The sequence below is a fragment of the Meles meles genome, chromosome 10 (genome assembly GCF_922984935.1).
Source record: "Meles meles chromosome 10, mMelMel3.1 paternal haplotype, whole genome shotgun sequence".
In the NCBI taxonomy this organism is placed as follows: Eukaryota; Metazoa; Chordata; class Mammalia; order Carnivora; family Mustelidae; genus Meles; species Meles meles.
The window spans coordinates 44,017,781-44,036,440 of NC_060075.1; the positions used below are offsets into that span (position 1 = coordinate 44,017,781).

An 18,660-nucleotide genomic window follows, 5' to 3' on the forward strand; every position below is an offset into this window, starting at 1 on the left:
AAGGCCAGACTGGCGATAGTGGGAACCATGATGTTCCTTGGCTATTTTCTCCAAAACACAACTAAGCCTTCTAAAATATCCACTTGGTTTTCGCTTACATTAATTCTTTGTCTACTGAGAAGATTAACCTCCCAGACAATGTTTTCAAATGGAAAAGCATGGATTGATGAACTCTCCTGGCCAAAACACATGACCTTGCGACTTTATTTATGCCTAGTGAAGTAGGAGGAGGACCAGGGCTAAAATCACCACTGTGCAAGGGGATTTTTCATAAGACTTAAATGAACAGAAAACTGAAGGTTAAGAGGGAACTTTAAAACGTGACAGGAAATAAAAGCAGAAAATTAAAAAAGGAAATGATTACAAAATTCTATACCACTTAAGACCCTTGACAATCTACTATCTTCACCAATGAAAGCTTCCAAGTCTTGCCTCCCACCTTGAGAGCTATGATTTCACATTTCACTTTGCTTTTTACTCTTAGATAGTGAACTGGATTAAGAAAATCTGAAACTATAAATGTATGGATTATCACAAGTTAATTCACCAGCCAAAACAGAAGTCATGCTCATTCATTAGCAAAAAATGAAGTAAGTCAAAGGCCAGAGATCCTCAAAAACAAGGAAACAAGCCAGTTAGCTTAAGTCCCTGTAGAAAGAGCCAAAGAAATAATGGTGCAAGGATCACAGCCTAGGTCTTCATGAGTTCATCCAAATACCACCCTCCATCCGTGTGTTACACTTTCAGGGAAGGTGCACCTGGCTATGCCCTTCATCACTGCATATGAGAGTCTACCAGGCAAAGGGATTTACAAGGCACAGTCTGACTGCTTAGCCCAAGGAGTACAGAAGCAGGAACACACACATAAGAGAATGCAGAAATAAAAGGGCCTGCCTCTCTGTACAAATGACTGACTTCTAGCAAGCCAATCAACCACAATCCACATCAGTTTTTCTTGTCCCAGACAGAGACAGAACACTCGCCCCCTCCCCTGAATTCTTTTAGATATTGGTGTGTTAATAAAATAAAATAACCTCTCAATACACACAAACAGAATAATAAAGGAATTTCAAGATACATTTTCATAAACTTAGAACCATGATCTGAATTCCCAGAGAATTATGAATGATTATAAAGAGCGCAGGAATACTCTTCTCTCTGGTTCCTACAAATCGAATTACTAAAGTACACAGCTGATTGGAAACATAGTAGGGAAATGCTTTCACTATGTATTTTTTAATTTCCTTTGCATGAAGTGTTATAGTGATAAAATGTTCAACCACAGAACCCTTAGCACACTTACGCCAAACCAAAAATGAATACAGTAAATTTTCAACAATGAAAACCAATATAAAACAATTTGGGCTAGCATAAATCTTACTGAACAAACACACTTACAATAGATGTGCCATGTGCATGTCTGATCCACTAACACAGCCTCACTTGGATAATAAATAACTTGTTCCGAAAGATGGAGGCGGGGAAATCAGAGGACCAAATCCAATTCATGTTAAGTCCAAGTAAATATGAAACGCCTGCCAAGTCTGCCAGTGGAGTTTCCAAATATGTTATATATTTTCATCCTCTGGATTAAAAAAAAAAAAAAAAACTGAAAGAAAGGGTGATTTTCTGCTGCTAATAGAGCAAGCAAAGATCTTGCCTTTTTTACTTTGGAGGAGGAAGTACAGTACAAAACCCACACAGACCAAGCAGGAACGGCAATGCCAGGTCATGTGTGAAGGGTTCCCAGGAGTAAGACAGGCCTCTCTGGATTGTTCCACTCAATATGGGAAAAAAACGTATTCGAACAAGTGGTCCATAGTGCAGAGAACTCAGCTATGCTTTCTCCCTCACATAAGGGTCAGTCTGAAGGCTGGCTCCTCCACCTTAATTTAACATCTAAAGACCAAGGTCCAACTGTGAAGTGCTCATTGTTGAACTGCCCTTGTTCACCTATCAGTCTACCACACCTGAGTCCATGTGACAGATTTCCCAGAATGCTGAAGGAGCCTGAAAGACAGAATAGACTCGAAAACATCTAAATTAATCCCTTTAGCTATAATCCACATCTCTTCCTTTTTCTACCTACCCTCACCAACATCAGCTAGTACAGAGCCCCAGTACACCAAACATTCTAGTAGATTCACACCTAAGAGGATTCTTGGGGTTAAAATCATTTTCGGGTGGGGCTAAAATAATTTTTAATTGGACATTTTCACTGCTCTTTGCATTTCTGTTCTAAGATAAACATGTTATTGGACATGAGACACTAACATGGGCTATGCGAAGACTTACATATGCATACAATCCAAGAGAACCTCGTATTTACTCCAGAATTCCCTCTTACTCTCTTTGCCACCAACTTTATGCTGCCAATAAAGCAGACAGGCAGTATCTTGCCCCTCTCTTTATTGAAACCCCAGAGGAGGAATATACAAAGAAACCCTCTTATTGGCCAGGGTAGAAAGAGAAGCAAAAAAAATATTTCCATCATACCTCAAGGTGGTGCTTCTCAAACTACCTCTAGTGAAAGATCAGTTTGTTTTATTTTTCTTCTTCCAATCCAATGTGGACTGTTATCTTCATAAAGCATAATAAAAATGAATTACTAAAAAATTCAATTTAAAAGACTAAGACAAAATACATGCTCAATTTTTTGTTTTATGTGTAACAGGCATGAAATTACTCTGTCAAATTATAATTACCATTTCTAATTGTTTACTCTCTATGTCTGTACTTATCTCAATAGAGACCAGCAATGTAGTCTATAAACCACTGATGACGTGGAAAGCGCAATTTGGGTTACACTGCACTGGAGATGTCGTGTATGGTGGGGGAACAACCCAAAAAAAAAAAAAAAAAAATTTCAACCTTAGAGCTAGAGGCAAACTTAAAGATAATATACTTAATCTCCTTCACGTCACAGATGAGAAAATTTGCACAGAAAGATTAAAGTGGCTTGGTCAGAGTTAGAAAGCATTAGGTGTGAAACAACAGTAAAATCCATGTCCTGCATGAAATCCACACTTTCACACCCAGTTTTAGAAGGTGGTATTATTTGGGCACCTTCTAGCGCATAATGTCCTTTGCACTGAGAAATTCGTGACCCAGATTAAAATTAAATGACAGCATATTCAGGAACTAAATGAAAGAGTGGGTACGTGGGGTAAGCAGAGGAATGGTCAAGCAACCAGCAAAGTAGCTTTTCCTTTTTTTTTTTCTTTCTTTAATTTAAACTTTTTTTTTTTTAGATTTTATTTATTTCTTCATTTCTTTAAGAGAGCACAAAGCCGGGAGAGCGGTAGAGGGAGCAGCAGCAGAAGCAACAGAGGGAAAGGGAAAAACAGACTCGCCACTAAGCAGGGAGCCTGATGCAGGACTGTATTCCAGGACCCCCGGACCATGACCTGAGCTGAAGGCAACACTTACCGAATGAGCCACCCAGGTGCCCCTCCTCTTTCTTTAAATATTTGTAAATAAACTTTTGACAAGAGAATTTATAAATATTCACTAGTTTTCTTCTGGTGATAAAAGCTTCTCAGACTCCACAAGCGTCAATAAAACTATCCATACTGCAGCAGGAGGGTGTAGCCATTTTCTGATTAAAAACCACTGCGATATATATTGCGAATCAACAGTTCTCAATCCAGGGCAATTTTGCCTTCTCCCCATCCCTCACCCCGGAGACTTTAATAATATTAGACGATATTTTCAGTTGTCACAACTGGGGGGATAAGGGTGTTACAAGCATCTAGTGGGTAGAGCCCAGGGACGCTGCTAAACATTCTACAAGGCACGACAGAGGATCAACCAACTCAAAATGTCAATAGCGCCAACAGTGAGAAGCCCTGATCAAAACCATCATATGCCCAAATAGCTCTTCTCTATAAAACTAAAATAATACAAATACAAGCCTAAACTAGCTATACTTCACTTATGTATTTTTTGGCTTTTTATATGTTAAATATTTTCAGGGTGGGGAGGAATTTCAGAGCATTTTGGGGGGGGGGGGGGTAAACATACACACTCTTGTAGAGAAGCCTGGCCTAGTCAACTAGTCAACTCAGAAAACACATGGTAATGGTAACAGGAAGTACACAAATAAAATGAATCCACAATTAAGCAATAAAACTCATTTTTCCTATTAGTTATGACCTTTTTCAGCAGCCACATTATCCCAAGGGAGAAAGAATACCACACATTTTCATCATTCTGTTGTTAAAATAACTGTTAAAAATCATCAGGACCATAAAAAGTGGCCCTGGCCTTCTAATAAACCTTAATTCCACCTGGTCTCACCCTAAAAGGCTTAACCCCATCTGTCAGGTTACCATTAGCCTAAAAGCAGAGAACTGGATCTCACCATTACCAATAAAACCCCCTACTTGGCAGGCACCTCACAACAGAGCCCCAGCTTACCTTCCCAGCCCTTTCCTTTCACTCTTGGAACTCCATCTAGATCCCCGGGATTACCCACCCTTCCCTGACCATAACAAACCTGAAGGCGTCTTAAAGCAGGTTCAAGGTCTTCAACCTGGGTTATCCGGCTTTTGCCTCCATCATCCCACTGAAATGTCACTCTCTCTGGCTACAACTGCCTACTACATACCTAATCCAAAGGATACTCAGTCTTTACTTTATAGGACTTCTCTGTGGCTGGCTGACCACACTTCCGTTCTTCTATCCCTCACCCTCCCTACCCCACAACCCACACACCTTATAGATGTTCTCTTTCAATTACCTGTCTATTCTCTACTCCTGCCTCTACTAAGGTGCTGGTTGTTTTCCACCTGAACTACTACAATACGCCCGCTGACTGTTTCTCTTGGCTGGAATGAGGGCATTTTTCAAGTATCCTCCTGTTCCACAACCAGTGTGTGCTCTTTCAAATCTGGGTCTTAATCTCATTCATGCAATCTCATTCACATGCTTGCACTCTATCAATGATTAATGGTTCACAGCCTGGTTGAGGTATAGACTGACACCTATCCCCAACCTTTCTTCTCTAAACCAACTCGACCAGAGCATCTGGAAGGCGGAAGTGGGGGAGGATTTAAAACCACCGACATTTACTATAAAATTCAAAGTTCTTAACATATATAGATCTCTCGGGCCCGGCCTTGACTCACTTTTTCATTCTTTTATCTGCTATCCCCAAACTCCCGAAGCTGCAGACATGCCGCACTTAGAACCTCCCGTGTATATCCAGAAGATCTCACCCTATGATTTTGCAAATGCTGCTCCATTCTTGAAAAACCCAGATCTCATCCATTCGCTCCATCTCTATCATCCCATCAATGACACTTAGGTCACCCAGCCTCTCCTTTGCTTGGCCAACTCCTCCTTCAAGACTCAACTCAAGGTCATGGCCTCGGGGGAGACTTTCTGGAAATTTCCCCACTCTGGATATGCTCCTGTGCTCTTTCTTCATGTGTATGTGGACTTTGAAATGTCCCTGCCCAGGCCCCTTACAGTACTTTGTGTGTGAAAGGTACTTAAGAAATGTCCAATTTCACTAAGAATACATGGTACGTACTAACAGGCGGCTATTTCTGTAAACCACAGGAAAAGAATTTTGAAAAGATGGCATTCCCTGAAACTCCTGTCTCCTCCTCTTAGCAGGTGGACCAATTCAATTCCACTTCCACTATTCCACTTCCAGAAGAAGCAAAGCTTTCCCAGAGCAACTCAGATGTCAAAGTATGTCTCTGTGAACACTGACTAACCCTACCAACCCCCACGGACCAGGCAGGCTAGGATGGAACACAATGGAGGGAAGTCCTTGAGCATCTGGTACCTACTGAACCTTAAAAGAGAGAAGCATGTCAACACTTTTCAGGCCCCCTCCTCCCAATGCTGTGCAAGCCTCATCTTCAGTTAATTTTCAGGAGGGTGACTTTTCTTCCCAAAATCCATTTTGGTCCCCCAAATTTGTTTTCTTTTTGTCTTTTGTTGGGGGAAGGGTTAGCATGCCAACTGTCATACTTACTTAAATTAAAGAGAAGTTGGGGTCTTTGAAGTCAGTTCATGCCACACGGTAGAGGGAAGCAGAGCAGACAGCGCTGCCATTCTTTGCTGCTTCCAGGCCACCTGATAGGGTAGCCCCAGCCTTTAGACTTGGTCAATAAGCCCCAAATTACCCCAGTCCAATACAATTTTTTAATGAAGCACTTTTCAGACACTGTTTTCCAGAAACATATGGAAGTATAATCAAGAGGGATAAACATAAAATCTGACTAGCCATTCTCAGGCTTATATCGTGTCCTTAGGAGTTCATTTAAAACAGGCTTTTATGACTCTCCAAGGCTGTACCTACCTTGAATCCTGCAGGCAATTCTGCTTATTTTTGGCTAATGGGAATTTTATAGTCAAACCATTTCCTCAGTCCCAAGAGAAAGAATCAGCTCCATGAACTGAGTTCTTAAAGAGTAGTGTGTGCCCCCCACAACATTCTTTTTCATGGCTTTTTTGTGTTCCAATTAGAAAATTAAATATGTGATTGAAATGAAATAATCAACAATAGAAAAAGAAATGGCAGAAAGCAATTTTACTTAGTTTTTGATGGCTTTATGAATAAAATCCCAAATATGCAGAAATATTAGATGAGGACAGATGATTTGCAAATTCAACTCACTCTACCAGTATAAAGGAACACAAAATCTCCAGGTGCCTTACTTGGACTTCTAATCTATGTGTTTATTGGAGATGTCAAGTGAGGAAATTGTAGCTTATAGAGCCAGTCTCGTAAGTTCGTAAGATTATAGTATATACAATATCTGGCACTGATATTAAGGTAATAAAACAGATTCTATGAGCCACAAATAAATTGGGCTTCTATGCAATAAAATATGTTTTCGAACTTTTAGTGTAATTAACACAACAAAGGAAATATGCAATGCATTAAGGGAGGAAAATGCTTACAACAACTTTTTTTATAGGAGCCATATCACCCATCACTCCTGCATTTGATCTGTTCTTACCATAAATTCTTTTTTTTATTTAAATTCAATTAGCCAACATATAATACATCATTAGTTTCAGATGTGGAGTTCAATAATTAATCCATCAGTTGAGTATAACGACCATTGCTCATAATATCACGTGCCCCTCTCAATGCTGATCACCCAATTACACCACACCCTCACCCACCTTCCCTCCAGCAACCCTCAGTTTGTTTTCTATAGTTAAGTCTCTCATGTTTTTTCTCCCTCTCTGATGACTTCCCATTCAGTTTTTCTTCCCTTCCCCTAAGATCCCATGTGCTGTTTCTTATATTCCACATATGAGTGAAACTATAGGATAATTGTCTTTCTCCGATCGACTTATTTCACTCAGCATAATACCCTCCAGTTCTATCCATGTCATGCAAACAGTAAGCATTCATCCTGTCTGGTGGCTGAATAATATTCCATTGCCTATATATCTCACATCTTCTTTATCCACTCATCTATCCACGGGCATATCAGCTCTTTCCACAGTTTGGCTATTGTGGACATTGCTGCTATAAACATTAGCGTGCAGGTGCTCCTTCGGATCACCACGTTTGTATCTCTGGGTTGATACCTAGTAGTGCAATTACAGAATGGGAGAAGATATTTGCAAATGATATACCATAAACTCTTCTGAACATGGGAGTGCTTCTCCCTCTCAGTAGAATTGGCACTGCCATGGCTGGCCAGCCCTTCTATCCTCAGCACCCCACTGTTAAACAACCAACACCCACTGCTCCTCAACAGACAAAGGAGAAAGAACTGACTGGAGCTCATATGGAATAAATATGGAAAAAAAAATAAAGAAGAACAAAAACTTCCTGTGAAGTTATCAGACTGGTTTTCTAATGTGGGCAGGCAAAATGTCACTAGAGGTCATTTCCGAAGGTGGGACCCAAAAAACATTTTCAGAAATATTAATAAGGAATCCTCCAACAAGAGAAAAGGAAAGAAGAGAAAAAATACAAATCATTGCATAATTATTACAGGTGAGGCACTATCCTTGGAGTTTTCACATGTGATGATTTCATTTTATCCTCACAGAAAGAATTCTAGGACAGAAAATTTTACTCTTAGTTTTTTAAATAAGAGCTCAAGAAAAGCTGAGTTACTTTGCTCAGGTCATACAGCCATTCCTTCTTTTATCTTGCTCAAAGATCCATGGTCCATTCATTATCTGGTTCCCGTCAGGCGCACAGAGGAAGCTTAGAATGTGGCAGCTTCAAAAGCAAAAATGATATCTGGAGAACACAACATGCTCCCTTTCGGTGATACTTTAAAATCATGCTCCAGTGATGTCTAAAACTAATATTGTAAAGTAAAATAAATGCAGGTTTTGTGGCCAAAGAGGCAAGACCTGATTTTGTGGGTCTATGTTTAAACTCTGTTCTGAAAGGTCTTTACCTTGGGCTACCAACCATGCCATGCTTGAGGCTTATTGAAGCAACAAATATTAAGAGATAATAAGGGATCAAAAGATCAAACTCAAATATCTAAGGTTGGATTCATGCATTTTTCAAAGCAGGAACATGTTTCAGTTTGGAGCACACGGCAGCAACCTAAGAAAATAAGATTTATTTGAAGACAGCCAAACACCAACAGCATCACAGGATAAATTATGGTGGCCACAAAGAGTCATGAATGGAGCCCTCAGTTTCCCCACAGTAATTTCAAGGACATCAGTGAAAATCTCTGACTAGCATGAAGAAAAATGAGCTATACACAACACACATATGAAATGCCACCTTGTGATTAATGAATTGCATTGCACTATTTTTACACTTTGGGAAGCATATTACACAGAAGTAACCTTTATGGTTGATTAAATAGGATGTTTAGGGCTTATTGCAGAAAAATTGTCAGAAATAATCTACCACCCCCATTTTTCTTTTACCCTTTATTTTGAAATAATTATAGATTCACAGGAAGATACAAAAAAAATCTTTTCCCATGCACCTCTCACCCAACCTCCCCTAGTGTTAACATCTTTCATAGCTATAATATAATATCAAAATCAGGAATGGACATTGGTGCAGTCCACAGAACCTATGCAGACTTTACTGGCTTTACACATGCTCCTGTGTGTCTGGGTGTGTGTGTTTCTAACGCAGTTTCACCACGTGCATCTTTGTGTAACCAACAAACATTCAGAACGGTATTATCACAACAAAGCCTCTCAGGCTATTCATTTATTAGTATACTCACTCCACTTTTTAGTAACCTCCATCCCTAAGCCTGGACAACTGCTAATCACCTCTCCATCTATATAATTTTTTTACTCAAGAATGTTGTATAAATGGAATCATAGTATGCAGCCTTTTGAGACTGGCTCTTTTCTTTCAGGGTAACTGTTTTGACACCCATCCAAGAAGTTTTTGCACAGATCAATCGCTTATTCCTTTCTATTGCCAAGTTTCATTCCACGGTATGGATACATCAGTTTGACCACTCACGGACTGAAGACCATATGGGTTGCTTCCAGTTTTTGCCCATTGTGAGTAAAGCTGCTGTGAACATTTGTGTACAGAGTTTTGAGGTCACACTGGTTTTCATTTTACTGGAATTGCCCAAGAGAGCAATTGTTAGGTTATAGGGTAAGTGTGTATTTAGTTCTATAAACCATTATACTCATGCTCAGAGTAACTGAATCATTTGATATTTTTACCAGCAATATGTGAGAGATTTTCTACATCTTCACCAGCATTTGGTGTTAATCATGCTATTTTTTCTTTAGCCATTTTGATAGGTGAGTTGTATTATCTCGCTGTGGTTTTGATTTGCATTTTCCTAATGGCTAATGATGTTGAGTAACTTTTCATGAGTTTTCTTGCCATCTGTGTATACAAGTGGTGAAACACCTCCTCATAACTCTTTCCCATTTTCTAATAAGATTTTTTTGTTCTCTTCACAAGGCCTTCCCCAAATCTGAAATGTTTACTGAAGTTTGTTAATTTTTCCATTTTGTGGACAGTGTTTTGGTGTCAAATCTAAAAAACTCTTTGCCCAACCCTAGGTCCCACAGATTTTCTCCTATATGCTTTTTGTACATGTTTTATAGTTCTGTGTTTCACCTTTAAGTTCACGATCAGTTTTCAATTAATTTTTATATAACATATGAAGTTTAGATCATGTTCGTTTTTTTGCCTGTGCGTGTCTAATTCTTCCCACACCAAATGTTGAAAGGGTCAGTCTTCTTCCATTGAATTGCCTTGGCACCTTTGTCAAAGTCAGTTGTGCATTTTTATGTGAGTCTATTTCTGGGCTTTCCATTCTGCTCCATTGATGTATACGTCTACCCCTCTGTCGTTACCACATTGTCTTTATTATTGCAGCTGTATATTTTTTTTTAAAGATTTCATTTATTTATTTGACAGAGAGAGATCACAAGTAGACAGAGAGGCAGGCAGAGAGAGAGAGAGAGGGAAGCAGGCTCGCTGCTGAGCAGAGAGCCCGATGTGGGACTCGATCCCAGGACCCTGAGATCTTGACGTGAGCCGAAGGCAGCGGCTTAACCCACTGAGCCACCCAGGCGCCCCTATATTTTAAGTCTTGAAAATGGGTAGACTGATTTTTTTTCCCCCTTTACTCTTGTTTTTCAAAATTGTTTTGGTTATTCTAGGTCTTTTGCCTTTTTATATAAAGTTTGGAATAAGCTTGTCTATGTCTACAAAATACCCCTGTGGGGCATGCCCCTTTTTATACCATTAAAAAAACTGTTTATATGGGGAAAATCAGGCTTGATGCACACACTACCTAGGAGCCTCTCCTCTGCAGGATGAAGCCTGCCTGTGTTTGCCAATTACACTTTTAGCAAGCATTTGTCAAAGAGCAGTTCAAGGACTAAGGGCATCCCTTGGGGGTTGGGGATGGGGAGCCATAAAAATGCAGATTCTTACAGCCCATCTTTTTCTTCTTATCTGTTACCTCCTTTACCTAAGCTCTTTTCTAGAAGGTTTGATCTGAGCCTCATTTGTGTGGGAGGATTTTAGGACTAAGTGGCCAGCAGAAAAGGCGTCTGATTTAAACAGCCCAAACATATTTGTAGAGTCGTCTGGGAGACTGTGTGTGGCCCCCCTCTGATCTCCTGCCATGGAAACTGAGGGAGGTCTTCATTACATTTGAAAAATGGGTAGATAAGGGCATTAAAGAGAAAAATTCAGCCTCTAAAAACAGGACAAAACTGAGAAAGACCTTCACCTATGGGCAGAAGCTGTAGAAGAGACTGCCAGATATCTGACAAGAAAAGCAGTCACTGATAGGCATGATCATACTTGAAGAGGGCTGAGGAGAAATCGCCACCAACAGAGAAACCCGCACCTCATCCAACAGGGAGATCACAGAGAGGTGCTGAATGGGAGCTCTGTACTATCAATCATCTGCACTTCCTAAACCCTAAAACCATGGATTTCTGGGTTTCAGCCCATCAACAAAGGCTTATATTTTAAAATGTGTTTCTTTTGTTAGTGTTAAAAAGAAGAAAAACATTGATCACCTACCATGTCGTCCACAGTGCACTGCTCATGTTTAATAATCAACTCTACAAAAGGGAAAAGCCTGATTTTGTAGGGTGTTCCAGTTTCCAAGGTGTAAATCCTCCCACCACAGTCAATTTTGAACTACCATGATGTTCCTGAGCAAAGAGTTGGGAAGACAAGCACTGTACACAAAACTATGTATTTTAACATTGGAAGCAATTGGGTCTGTGAAGCTTCTTCTCTTCCTAAGAGAGACCAAGAATACTTGTTTAGAGTTTAGGGCATTTAGTTGGCATTAGAGGTTAGGCTGTTTATTTTATATACCTAGATAAATAACTTAAGAACACCAAAAGGCACATCATTTCAGTTTTGACTTTATATCTCACCCTCCTCCCAAGACTCCTCCTACACACAAACTCGGAATAACCAGAAGAACGTTAATTCCAGTGGTTTCCAAGCCTTTTGAACATCAGAACCACATCGGTGTTAATTAAGAATACAGATACCCAGTGGAAACAACCTAAATGTCCACTGCGGGGTGAATGAATAAGCAAAAGATGCTATCTACACACAACGAATTCTTATTTGGCCTCAAAAAGGAAAGTAATTATGATACATGCTACAACATGAATGAACCTTTAACATACTATGTTAGGTGAAATAAGCCAGTTCCAAAAGGACAAATGTGGTATAATTCCACTTCTATAAGGCACCCGGAAGAGGCAAATTCACAGAGACAGAGAGTAGAATCGAGGTTACTGGGGGCTGAGAAGGGAGAATAGGGAGTTACTGTTTAGTGGGGATGAGTTTCAGCTTGGGAACGATGAAAAAGTTCTTAAAATGGACAGTGGTGATGGTTGCACAACAATGCAAACACATTTAATGCCACCGAACTATACATTTTTAAATGGCAATTATGCTGTATATATTTTACCACAATTAAAAAAAAAAAAAAAGAATACAGATGTCTGGGCCTCACTCACTGGAAATTACAATTCACTTGGTCTGAAGTGGGACTCCAGAATCTGAATATCTCACATCAGCCCTGGCAATGCTGAGGTGCATCTAGGTTCAGGACCTCTGTGTTTTACAGAAGATAAAATGAAGATCCAGAAAGAGGTGGATTGGCGAAGGTCAAGTAATGAGTGACAGAGCTGGGAACAGATTCTGCATCTAATTCCAAGTCTAGTCCTGTTTCACTTCATTCTTCAAATGACTGAGAATTTCTATGCTTATCCTCTAATCCACAGGCCTCAGAGCACAGAATTTCCTTGTCTAGATGCCTGAACATATTACCTTGGCTTTTGCATTTAGCTCCTCAATGTGGCCTTTCCTCTGGAGGTTTCAAGCTGTTACCCTTGCATTCGCGGCCTCATCAAGGTGGCCATACCACAGTCTCCAGAACCCAAAATGTCAAAAACTCCAAGTGCATTTTTAAATCTGACCCCTCTGTCTGTCCCAGGGATGGCTCAGAGAATGCCCAGACATTCTCAGGTAGTCAGAGGGCTGCCTCTTGTGGTAAACCTCAGTTGGTCAATGCCCAAGCATGTCTGCAGATAAACATCTTGAGCCCTTTAACCACCTAGCTACTAGAAACATAATTACCTGGCTGCAGTGTAAATAAGCTCATCTGAGTGAAGGATGCACTCAAGTTCACGGACATACCAATGTACTTTGTTCACCATTATCATCAGTACTGCTAAATGTCAGCCTCTCCAACAGACAGATTTCTAAGGCAAATACACATTAGCTCTCAAGATGAGATTCCTCTCAAAAAGAGAGCCTAGAACATTGGTCTTAAAAGAAAAAAAAAAAGAAGTGCCAGTTTTTTTTCTGAAGATAAAGAGAGTAGTCACCGATCAAGGCCCAAGAAGAATAGTTATAATTGCAGCATGATGGTCATTTTTAAAATAAGACATAGAAGCATGTACATTCATGCATCATCATAAATAGATACATGTCACACATACAGACATACTGTCAATTTTGCAATTGCCAAACTCAAGCAGGAAATCAAAGAGAACCTAGACAGGTGTTGGGGGCTTCTGTGTGAAATCATTTCTTTCCTGTAGTTTCTAATGATGTACCCCAACTTTCCACTCAGAACCCCTCAATTTTTTTTTCTTGGTCGGATAGCCTCCATGAAACAATGCCATTAGAAGCCTCAGAGGAGATCAGAGTGTTTCGATTCCAAGACATTTTCAGATGATAAGCATCACTATGATTTCATTCCTATAGTGAAATATAAGACAGCAGAGGGGGAAAATCATCTTCAAGTGCAGAGAGGTTTTACTCTTCATGGCGGGCAAGTTACAAGCAGTCACAGAATAGAGCAGCTGCAGAAAACTCAAAGCTAAATTAGAGGTGTGTTCTATATGCTGTGATAAAAGGAAACAGAAAATCATATCAAATTGATGGTGACTAGGAAATCTGAAGTCATCATTGCATAATATTATTGGGTAACTTCGCACAAGACAAGGAAAGAGCTACCAAAAATTACACTGAGGTTATCACCAAGTCTGTTAACACGGAAACATACTAGAGTCAGTACCACATTAAAATACACAGAGGTTTGGTGATTTAAAAGATTTTTTTTTAACCTTATATGGATTTCAGTGAAGAAACAGTAAAGTATCGGGAATCTAGGACTGATTTATAAACATTCATCCATTCTTCATTCCTGTTTATACATTGTTATTCTCTCCCTTGAGTTCTTACTCAACTCTGTTTTAAGCCATGCAGAATCCCCAAAGGACTTACAATGTGTTAAGATGCATATGACTCAATAGTAACACACTGAATGTGCAGCTGACTTTATGAGTCCTAACTAGGGAAGACTGAAATTTGGCTCAAACTTTCCTGTTTTCCTCCAATTCCCCTTTTCCCAACATATAATCAGTAGGCCACCACTGTGTGCCAGGCAGTGATCACAGCTGAGAATACTATAGTCGCTGCCCTCACAGAGCCTCTGGTTTAGTGGCTGTTACAGAAAATCAAAATGTTCAAACACATTTGCGCCTCCTCTTAAGAAGGAGGGATACTTAATTTTATTGTAAGTGGCTGTGGAGTTAAGGAAGTGATTCTTCGGTTCTCCGGTGAGAACTGAAGAAAGGGTACAGGTTAACTACATGACATCAGATGGAAAAGCAGCCCATGCAAAAGGAAACAGCATGTGCAAAAGCCTATGGCAGGAGGTGGGCATAGAACACGGGGAAATGATAAAAGGTCTTCTCTCTGGAAGAGTCCAGAATAAGAGAAAGATAGAGGACAGGCAGGAGCCGGACTTTGCAGGGCTTCGTGGCCACCAGACCAGAGGAAGAGAGAGAACAGCCAAGAGTCAGCATTTGTTAGCATAACAGCATGCAGTGTGATCTGTAGGGCTATCTGCTAGCTCTAAGCACCATTCTCCATAGATTTGTCTACTTGTCATGCATCGCAGAATGATTCTGAGTATGAGTGGTAGAATTCTAAGATGGACCCCAAGATTTCTACTCCCTAATATATCCACCTTGTGTAATCCCCGGGCTTTGACTGTAGGCAAGACCTGTGAATGTGATGGATGGCACTCCTGTGATTAGAGTATCTCGCCTAGCAAAGATAAAGAGAATTTGCAGGTGTAATTAACATTCTCTCTCTTTTTTTTTTAAGATTTTATTTATTTATTTGACAGACAGGGATCACAAGTAGGCAGAGAGGCAGGCAGAGAGAGAGGAAGGGAAGCAGGCTCCCCGCCGAGCAGAAAGCCCGATTCGGGGCTCGATCCCAGGACCCTGGAATCACGACCCGAGGCGAAGGCAGAGGATTTAACCCACTGAGCCACCTAGGGGCCCCTGTAATTAACATTCTTAATCAGTTTGACTTTGAGTTATTAAAAAAGGAGATTAACCTGAGTGGGCATGACCTATCATATGAGCCCTTTAAAAGGGTCTGTAGGTCAGAGAGATGCTCTCCTGCTGATCCTGAAGAAGCAAGCCATTCTATAGCTGCAAGGAACTAAATTCTACTAATAACAACATGAGGTTCAAAAATGATCTTGAGCCTCAGACAAGACCCCAGCCCTGGCTGACCCTGAATGCGGACTTATGAGACCCAACTAAGCTGTGTTAGAAGCCTAACCCATGGAAACTTTAAGATAATAAATAAGCGTTATTTTAGGCCACTACGTTTGTCATCACTTGTTATTTCCCAATAGAAACTTCACAGACTATGCATCAGTAGCTGAATGGTGAGAACACCTGTGTTCTAATACCCCTATCAGGCCCATACCTGACTGAAGCACTTTGCATATGATACAAAAGGGAGACCAGGGCCACCAGCCTCCTCTACCACAATGAAAACATCCTCAACTTGCCCACTTTAGGAAAGTGAAAAATGGGGTGCCTGGGAGGCTCAGTCATTAAGCATCTGACTTTGGCTCAGGTCATGACCCAGAATCCTGGGATCAAGCCCCACATCAGGCCCCCTGCTCAGCAGGAAGCCTGCTTCTCCCTCTCCCACTCCCCCTGCTTATCCCTCTCTCACTGTGTCTATGTCAAATAAATAAATAAAATCTTTAAAAAAAAGATTTTATTTATTATTTTATTTTATTTTAATCTTTTTTAAAAAGATTAAAAAAAAAAAAAAAGAATGAAAACTGATCCACCCAAGCCCACAACAAGCCTTGGAAATCTAACCTTCTAACTTAAAGGCAACCACAAACTCTTCATTTAAACTGCTTTCCAAAAATCTTACAGAATTTAAAAAACAAAGACCCTGAATAAATGGGCTGGGACAAGTCTGACAGGGAAAGTCGATCTCTGTTTTATGTTTTAACGACTAAAACAGATTTTTGTAAAGTATGATTTTAATGTTAGCAGGATATTTTTAAACAAATAGGGTCATTTTTATTTAAATGCCAAAAGAGCCTGGTTTATATTATGGGAAACCAATCTATGTAATATAACATTTTATACATATTTTTCAGTTAGAGAAAAAAAGGAGGGGAATAAAGCCCTCTAGTTCTTTGTTTTGTTATTTTTTTTCTTGTCTTTAAAAACCTATAAACAACTCCCCCCTCAAATTTCTGGGGCTGAGTAGATAAAATTAGGTTACACTGTATAAGTTAAAATATATATACAGGCATTCCATTAATCTAACAATTTCATCAAGAAACATATCAGAAATTCTCCTAAGCTCAAAATCATGATAAAAATAACAGTGGTCTTGGAACTGAGTAGCTCAATGGTGAAATGTTTTCCAAAGCAATGCAGTTTCTCGGGATGTTTTAAGTGGTATGTTAGGGTTTCAGCATTACATCTGCTAGAAGTAAAGCTAATGGCTACTTTCGTTTGGTTCCATATACATACACGCATATACATACACGGTAAGCAGAGGCTGGCTCTGGAAGGTAAATGGTTATCTCCAGGAAAGGGTACCAGCTGGTCAGTGAAGAAGGGGAAAAAGCTTTACTGCGACCATAGATGCTTTGTGTAGTTTTATTGTATGAATCCATTCTCTGTTAAAACTATTTTAGGGCACCTGGGTGGCTCAGTGGGTTAAGCCTCTGCCTTCGGCTCAGGTCATGATCTCAGGGTCCTGGGATTGAGTCCCGCATGGAGCTCTCTGCTCTGCAGGGAGCCTGCTTCCTCCTCTCTCTCTGCCTGCTTCTCTGCCTACTTGTGATCTCTGTCAAATAAATAAATAAAATCTTTAAAAATATATATTTTAGGAAAGCAGGCATATACATACTCACAAAAGACTAAAGCTCATCTAAATTGTCTCACGGGGGCACTGCTGCCATATAAACAGTCATGAATCCTAAGGAGAAAAAAAAAGTTAGGGGCTCCAAAAAAATGTCAGTTAGTAAGAAAAGCTACCGCCTCCTAAGCCACATGTTGTTTCTAATCACCTCCACAAAACTCAGCCCACATATTTCCTCTGAAATTGCAGGCCCACCCAAGCTATAAAAGCCCGTGAAGGGAGAAGGGGTGTGGCAAAGGCAAAGAAAAAACCGAGGTCAGCTTGGCCCTCTCTCCTTTATTTCTGGAGCCCTACGGATTCTCCAGGTCTCTCCTCCCTTCTTATCTCACAGGCAGTGTGATACCAGGAATAAGAGCAGCGAGAGTCTAAGTCCCCTCCCCCACCTCTCAGCAACTGTGGGATCTTCAACAACATCACTTCATATCCCTAAACTTCAGTTTCCCAATCTGTTAAATCTGAATAATAATAACCACTCCCTCAGGGCTAAATATTAAAAAAATTATAAAAACCTAAAGATTCGGATTTGTCATTCCTTCCAAAATCTTCTCTGACTATAGTTCACAGTATAATTTAAATGAATATTAGAGCATTAACCCAGGGACAGCTCATTCCTTTTTTGGAATGTGAAAGCTGAGGCAAATTGCATCTGGGTAACTCACATATAAATCATTACCAAGAATCTGGTCATGTCTAAAAAAAAAAAGGAAAACAGAGGTTGAGCAAAGAGCCACTCCTGTTTGGGCTACAATCAATGCACCCCTAGGGGGGCCAAAAGAACTTTGGTTAAAAGAAAACAACCAGATTCCCACATGGGTAACAGCCTTTCCATCTTAAAATGTTTAAACAATAGGACAATTTACTCTGTCAACATAGGGAGGGTGAGCATTTTTAAATAAGTTTTTTTTTAATTTAAAAATTCCTATTATTCATTCCTATTATATGGTAAGTGACTGCCTCCCTCTAAACAGCCCCAAAGCAGTATTTTAAAAAGGCATGATCACCTTTCAGGTCACTCTGCAGACAACAACAAAAGAAGCCCTCATTCTTGACCTTGAACTATATAAAGGTAGTCTTTAGTTAATAATGTTCACTCTTTTACCATTATTCATAGTTCCCTTTTACTTTGGTCAGTAATCGGTCTATATAAATGAGCCCAATCCCCTTAAAATTCTCCATGCATGCCGTGCTCTCCAAACTTTATTTATCAGAGCCCAGGATGGTTGGCCTGATTTTAGAAATTAGTATGCAAATATTTATGTTTTGCCTCTTTCATTTGATGAGACATCATAGGATAATTTTTAAATCAAATATAAAAGTTAAACTATTAGAAAAAATGGAACCCATGGGATCACGACCCACAGAAAAATAAGATAAAGCAGAGAAATCAAAGACAAAAGAAGATTGTGGAAAATAAATCCCACTTGACAAATGAAAGACTATTCTCTTATATCTTTCAT

General features: G+C 39.9%; 1 protein-coding gene across 4 annotated transcripts in view; it reads right to left on the reverse strand.

Annotated features, from left to right (window-relative positions):
* BMPER (BMP binding endothelial regulator) overlaps window positions 1-18,660 on the reverse strand; it is a 253,349-nt gene that overhangs the window by 195,955 nt on the left and 38,734 nt on the right. The window lies entirely within an intron of this gene.